This window comes from Mandrillus leucophaeus, unplaced genomic scaffold (assembly GCF_000951045.1).
Source record: "Mandrillus leucophaeus isolate KB7577 unplaced genomic scaffold, Mleu.le_1.0 Scaffold699, whole genome shotgun sequence".
Taxonomy (NCBI): Eukaryota; Metazoa; Chordata; class Mammalia; order Primates; family Cercopithecidae; genus Mandrillus; species Mandrillus leucophaeus.
The window spans coordinates 80,127-86,298 of record NW_012107574.1 but is presented as its reverse complement, the minus strand read 5'-3'; the positions used below and the strand labels follow the sequence as shown (position 1 = coordinate 86,298).

General features: G+C 37.9%; 1 protein-coding gene across 1 annotated transcript in view; it reads left to right on the top strand.

Annotated features, from left to right (window-relative positions):
• The window catches only part of LOC105527887 (PH domain leucine-rich repeat-containing protein phosphatase 1-like), a gene marked incomplete at its 3' end in the record, with an annotated part of 137,690 nt that overhangs the window by 61,296 nt on the left and 70,222 nt on the right, over positions 1 to 6,172 (top strand). The gene's annotated exons all lie outside the window — the stretch shown is intronic.

Genomic DNA, 6,172 nt, shown 5'->3' with positions numbered 1-6,172 from the left:
ATAATATATTTTTAATTACTATATATAATTATATATATAGTAAATGCAGATTTTATATATAGTAAATGCCTAGTAAATACAGGTGTTCATTACAGTACTTTTCCCTTCTCCAATTTTAAAAACCAGATATATGTTTCAAAAATGTTATATAATAATTATATGTAGTTATATATAATTATATAATATCTAGTACTTTTGTGTTTAATGTAAACCAGAGTAACATTATAAATAAGACAAATAAATGGTGATATTTCAGGTAACCTGTGTAAGAATGTTTTTATATCTCATTTAGAGAATTATGTGTAAAATAATGGGGTGGATTGCAGTCTTTAGTGCCTTGGTTTGGGTGTTGTTTTTGAAATGATGAAATCTCCCTAGGGTGCCAGGAGCATTACAATGGAATATGCTTTCATATTTTTGAATTGATAATTTAACTTGTTCTCCTAGTTCAGTGTGATTCAGATTGCTGTGTGATGTAATTATTTGTCAAGTGAATGAGTAAGGAAATAACTTTGGAAAACAGTTAAGAGAATATCAGAGAACAGTATCTAGAAAATCATTTTGAAATACTGGCCGTATTTGAATTACCAGGTAAAAACCGTTGCCTGATGATGAAATATCATTTAGGAGAATTGGTTTTTCTTCCTTTTAGAGAAGAAGCAGTGGGTAGAGAGTTTCGGTTGATAGGGCTTAGAAAATTCTCTCAACCTAGTAGACAAATGGAGGTTCTAAATGTGTAAGGCAGCACTCCTGCAGGAAAAAGTTGGGAAGAGGACCCTTGTTGTTCAGACTCATGTGTAGAATTAATGTGATATTAGAAGTATACCTGTCTGGTTTTAAAATTATTCATACGGTTACAGATGTGAGGAGATATTAAATAATTGGGCTTTTATATTTATAATTTATCATTTTTATTGTGATTTTGTATGCATTTGTATCCAAGTGGTTTTATGGATTGAAAGCAGTGAGTCAGTTGCCTACACTCTGCTTTATTCAGAATAAAATGCCTAACTAGGATCAAAGTGCAGCACATTTCTTTCTGTATAGAGATGTTGATATTTTAAATCAACTTTTAAATTATTAACTTTTTCTTTATTTTGGAATACTTTTATAATTACAGAAAAGTTGCAAAGATAGTGCAGAGAGTTCTCATAGTTTCCCAACCCCCTCACTCAGTTTACCAGACGTATTACTACAATATATCTCTCAAGTGTAAGAAACCATCATTAGTACATAACTCTGAACTAACCTGTGGAATTTATTTTTTTGTTTTGTTTTTGTTTGAGACAGAGCCTTGCTCTGTTGCCCAGGCTGGAGTGCAGTGGCACAGTCTTGGGTCACTACAACCTCTGCCTCCTGGGTTCAAGCAGTTCTCCTGCCTCAGCCTCCTGAGTAGCTGGGATTACAGGCATATGCTACCATGACCTGCTAATTTTTGTCTTTTTAGTGGAGATGGGGTTTTGCCTTGTTGGCCAGGCTGCTTTTGAACTCTGACCTCAAGTGATCCGCCCGCCTTGACCTTTCAAAGTGCTGGAGCTATAGGCGTGAGCCACTGTGCCTGACCTTTATTTGGATTTCACTAGTTTTTCTATTGCCTTTTTTCTGTTTCGAGATCTAATTCAGGATACCACATTGCATTTGATTGTCATGTCTCCTGTGTCTCCTCTAGTGTCAGTTTTTCACTTTTCTGTGTTTTTCTTTCTTTCTTTCTCTCTCTCTCTTTTTTTTTTTTTTTTTTTTTTTTTTTTGAGGTGGAGTCTTGCTCTGTCACCCAGGCTGGAGTGTAATGACATGGTCTTGTCTCACTGCAACCTCTACCTCCCGGGTTCAAACGATTCTCCTGTCTCAGCCTACCAAGTAGCTTTGACTACGGGCGTATGCCACCATACCCGGCTAAGTTTTTGTGTTTTTAGTAGAGACGGGGTTTCACTATGTTGGCCAGGCTAATGTCCAACTCCTGACCTCATGATCTGCCCACCTCGGCCTACCAAAGTTGTGGGATTACAAGCATGAGCCACTGCACCTGGCCCACTTTTCTGTGTTTTTCATGACCTTGACAGTTTTGAGGAATACTGATGAGGTATTCCTCAAAAGTGCTGAAATGCCCTGCAGTTGTATGTAGACAATAATTCACACACGTATACATATACAGCATACATTTTATATTTATAATAAGTGGAGCTGAGTATTTCTAAGAGGGTAGAGGGACTTTGATTTGATTATCTTAGATTACTGGTATTGACTACAACTAATTAGAATAAGAACTTTAACCTTCTTTCCATTTAGAAAGGCTTTGATTAGAGAAGCTGTGTAGTGTTGGGGTCAAGAATTTGAGTTTCAAAGTAAGGCAGGCATGGATTCCACCATTTCCTGGTCATGTAGCTATATCTAAGTTCCAAATTTTAAACTTTTTCATCTAATAAGGAGAATAATAATAGTACTTACCTTTTAGAGCTTATATGAGATATGCATATAATAGATTTATACTGGCACATAGTAAGTGAGTAGAACTAACTAACTCAATAAAATAATTTTATGACTGTCATCCCTGATTGGTCAAATAATATTTTAAAGTATTATCTATTTGTATGTGTATTTTCAGCAGATAAAGACACGGGTCTTGGTTTGTCTGAACAAGTTACTTTTTGCTGCTCTTAACAACCATGTCAGCCTTTTGGGGAAAGGATGGCAGACATTGGGGAAATGATTTCCTCCTGAGAAGTTGGGGTGGGGAATAGAGGGCGATACATTTTAGTAAATGCAGATTTTCTTTCTTTTTTTTTTTTTTTCTTGAGATGGAGTCTTGCTCTGTCACTGAGCCTGGAGTGCAGTAGTGTGATCTCGGCTCACTGCAACCTCTTCCTCCTGGGTTCAAACAATTCTCCCACCTCAGCCTCCCGAGTAGCTGGAATTACAGGTGCGCACCACCATGCTGGGCTAATTTTTTTGTATTTTTAGTAGAAACGGGGTTTCACCATGTTGGCCAGGCTGGTCTCGAACTCCTGACCTCAGGTGATCCACCTGCCTCGGCCTCCCCAAGTGCTGGGATTACAGGCGTGAGCTACCGTGCCCGGCCTAGTAAATGCAGATTTTCAATACAGTACTTTTCCCTTCTCCAATTTTAAAAACCAGATACATATTTCAAAAATGTTTAGCAGTTATGGTTAGTGAATTAAGGACAAATGAATTGTAAAGGACTGATTAAAAGAGGTTAGATATTATAAAAGAAATGGGTGAAGGGATGCCCTGTTTGGGTTTGAATCCTATATAAAACATGGCCACACCCTTCTTTAAGCGTTGTATGTTGCGGATAATCTTGCGATAATGTCGTTTCCTTTTTAACCTAGCATCTGGGGAGAGTAGACTAGAATCTCGCTCCATTTGGGAATATATGCCTACAGGGAATTTGACATGGGTAAGGTTGATTGTTATAAGCTCCTCCAGCTTCCAGTTTCCCCCTTCAGTTGTCATCTGCTCTTCCTCCTATGTAGGTATTAGGAAGTTACATCATTTAGTCACACTCACTGTTACTATGGAAGCGTTTAGTTTCTTTTCTTCATATTGAGAAACAAAACATTCTCAGAATGGATAGTCTTTACATCTTGATGTTTAGATAAGGGTTCATTTTGATAAGGACCTGAAAGAAAAACAAACCAACAGAAACAAAAGTTTCTGATTTTTAATAACTGTCCCCACCCCAGAGTAGGAGGGCAAAAAAGAAACAAATTTCCATTATTTTTTAATTAAAATGAATTAAGGAAGTAATGTAAAAGGAAAGTTCTTTATTTTCAGTTTATATTTCTGGATTTTCAGATACAAGAGAGGTGTTACTTTTTGTTCTGATTTGTTTCATTTGATTTTGGGAAAATTTATAGAGGTTTATTAATCAGATGTGTTCTACCAAGATAGGCTCTTATATACTTACTATTTTTAAACCTTAGCGCTTAATATTGCTTGCCAAAATAATACCCAAGGCAGTCTCGTTAGAGTTTTTATTTTGGATGTGTATTAGTGGTAGACAGTGTGGAAGAGCTCCTCTGGGAGGATTACATATATTGGTTGTAAATTCATTCCTAAAATATTAATGCACAGCATGCTGTAGAAATTGAGTAAACCTCCTTTATATACGGTGTAAAAACCGGCTCTGTTTGTTCAGCATGTTTTCAAAGTGGTTGGAGGGTCAGTGATGTGAAAAGGCTACGGCTAAGCTGAGGGAGTAACAGGAACATGCAGAAGAGCTCCTATCAGTTATGAGTAATGCTGACCTGGGTATCCATCTTGGTGGTCCACTTTTTAGAGTGCGTTCATTGTGGATATGTTGATTGATCCTGTGAATTCTTTTCAAAGTTAGGCTTTCATGTGAATCTGTAGCGTGTCTTAGTTTTAATTTAAAAGTTTAGTAACTTCTGTAACACCATATTATTCTACTTTAAAGTCTGTTTCTTGGCCAGGCACGGTGGCTCATGCCTGTAATCCCAACACTGTGGGAGGCTGAGGAGGGCGGATCACCTGAGGTTAGGAGTTCACGACCAGCCTGGCCAACATGGTGAGACCCCATCTCTACAAAAAATACAAAAATTAGCCAGGCATGATGGCAGGTGCCTGTAATCCCAGCTAGTCAGGAGACTGAGACAGGAGAATCGCTTTTGAACCCCGGAGGCAAAGGTTGCAGTGAGCCAAGATTGTGCCACTGCACTCCAGCCTGGGTGACAGAGCAAGATTCCATCTGAAAAAAATAAATAAATGAATAAAAATGAAGTCTTTTTCTTTATTCCATGGCAGATTAAAAGTGGATTCAGGTCAGTGACTTAGTGTTGTGTCCCCCCCCCCCCGCTTTTTTTTTTTTACTCTTTATTGTGGAAAATGTCAAGTATTCTGAAATAGAGATAATCGTGTAGTAACCCCCACACAGCTGTGCCCCGGCTTCCACAGTTACCATCTCCTGGTCAGTGGGCTGTTATCAATGTGCCCCCTTTGTCTCTGGATTATTACAAAGCAAACCCCAGACATTATTTCACTCACAACTATTTTCACATGTGTGTGTATAACTCTAGAAGATGAGGACTCTTGTTACAATTACTCTTCTTACAACACCGTTATCTATGTGTGTGTGTTTTTTAAAGAATGGATAATTCAGATAAAGATTAGAGGGTTGATTCAGGTGTCTTATTCCTGAAATAGCAGTGTAGCATGTGGTACCCAAGAAAATATACAACACTTGTGGAAAAGGGCATATTGTGAGCTACGCTTTTAACTTTTTATTAGACAGATGGAATGCTCTTAAATTTTGATTAGAGCTAGATGAAAATGAGAACAGTTTACTACATGGCACACTTCTAAATTCAGTATTTTGAATCTGAATAGTAACTTGACTAAATTGAAAGTGATGGAGCCCTGCAGTTAGGGACACGATGTCTAATCATAAGCATTTTCTCTTAAAAATTGTCCCAGTTCTCTTGTGTAGGGAAAAGGAAAAGGCACAGTATGACCTCTTCCAAGGACCTCAAACCTGGCTGGTTTATTTGGTTATAACATGATGACAATGAAAACAGCATTGTAAATTCAGGCCTCCTGGAGGGCCACGAACCTGTCTGCTTGTCTCTCTCTCTGTGCTGATCAGTGGCTGACAGTTGCAGACTGTGACTGTCAGAGTCGTTCTCTCTCCTGCTGAGGGAAAAAGTCACTGCATTGAACTTCTGGTTGCCGTGATTTGAGTGCACCCTAAACATGCACAGTGTAGGCAAATCGGAGCCACATTTCATGCCGAACGATCCCATGAAATGATGAGCAAACATCACCCTTTTAAATAAGAGTAAGGCACATGGTGAATCACAATTGAACTTTTGGTTTCATTTGCTTAGAAACAGTATCTTACTGTCTAGATTTTACTCAAGGAATACTTAACTAATCAATTGAGTCAAATTATTCTAGTATAACAAGATTGAGGTTTCCAACATATCGATTTGTGTTATTAGATGTAATTACAAGGAACCCTTTAATATGACTTAGACATCTTTTACCCATATTTTGCCTCTTAACTTGAAGTGTAGTTCAGGAAGTCTGCTGCTTTTTGTTAGCATGGTCTGCCACTTGTCCTTTAGGGATTGTGCTGTAGTTTTTAACTTTGAGGTTGTAATGATAAGCTTCGCTATCAATACTGTTCTACTGAGGA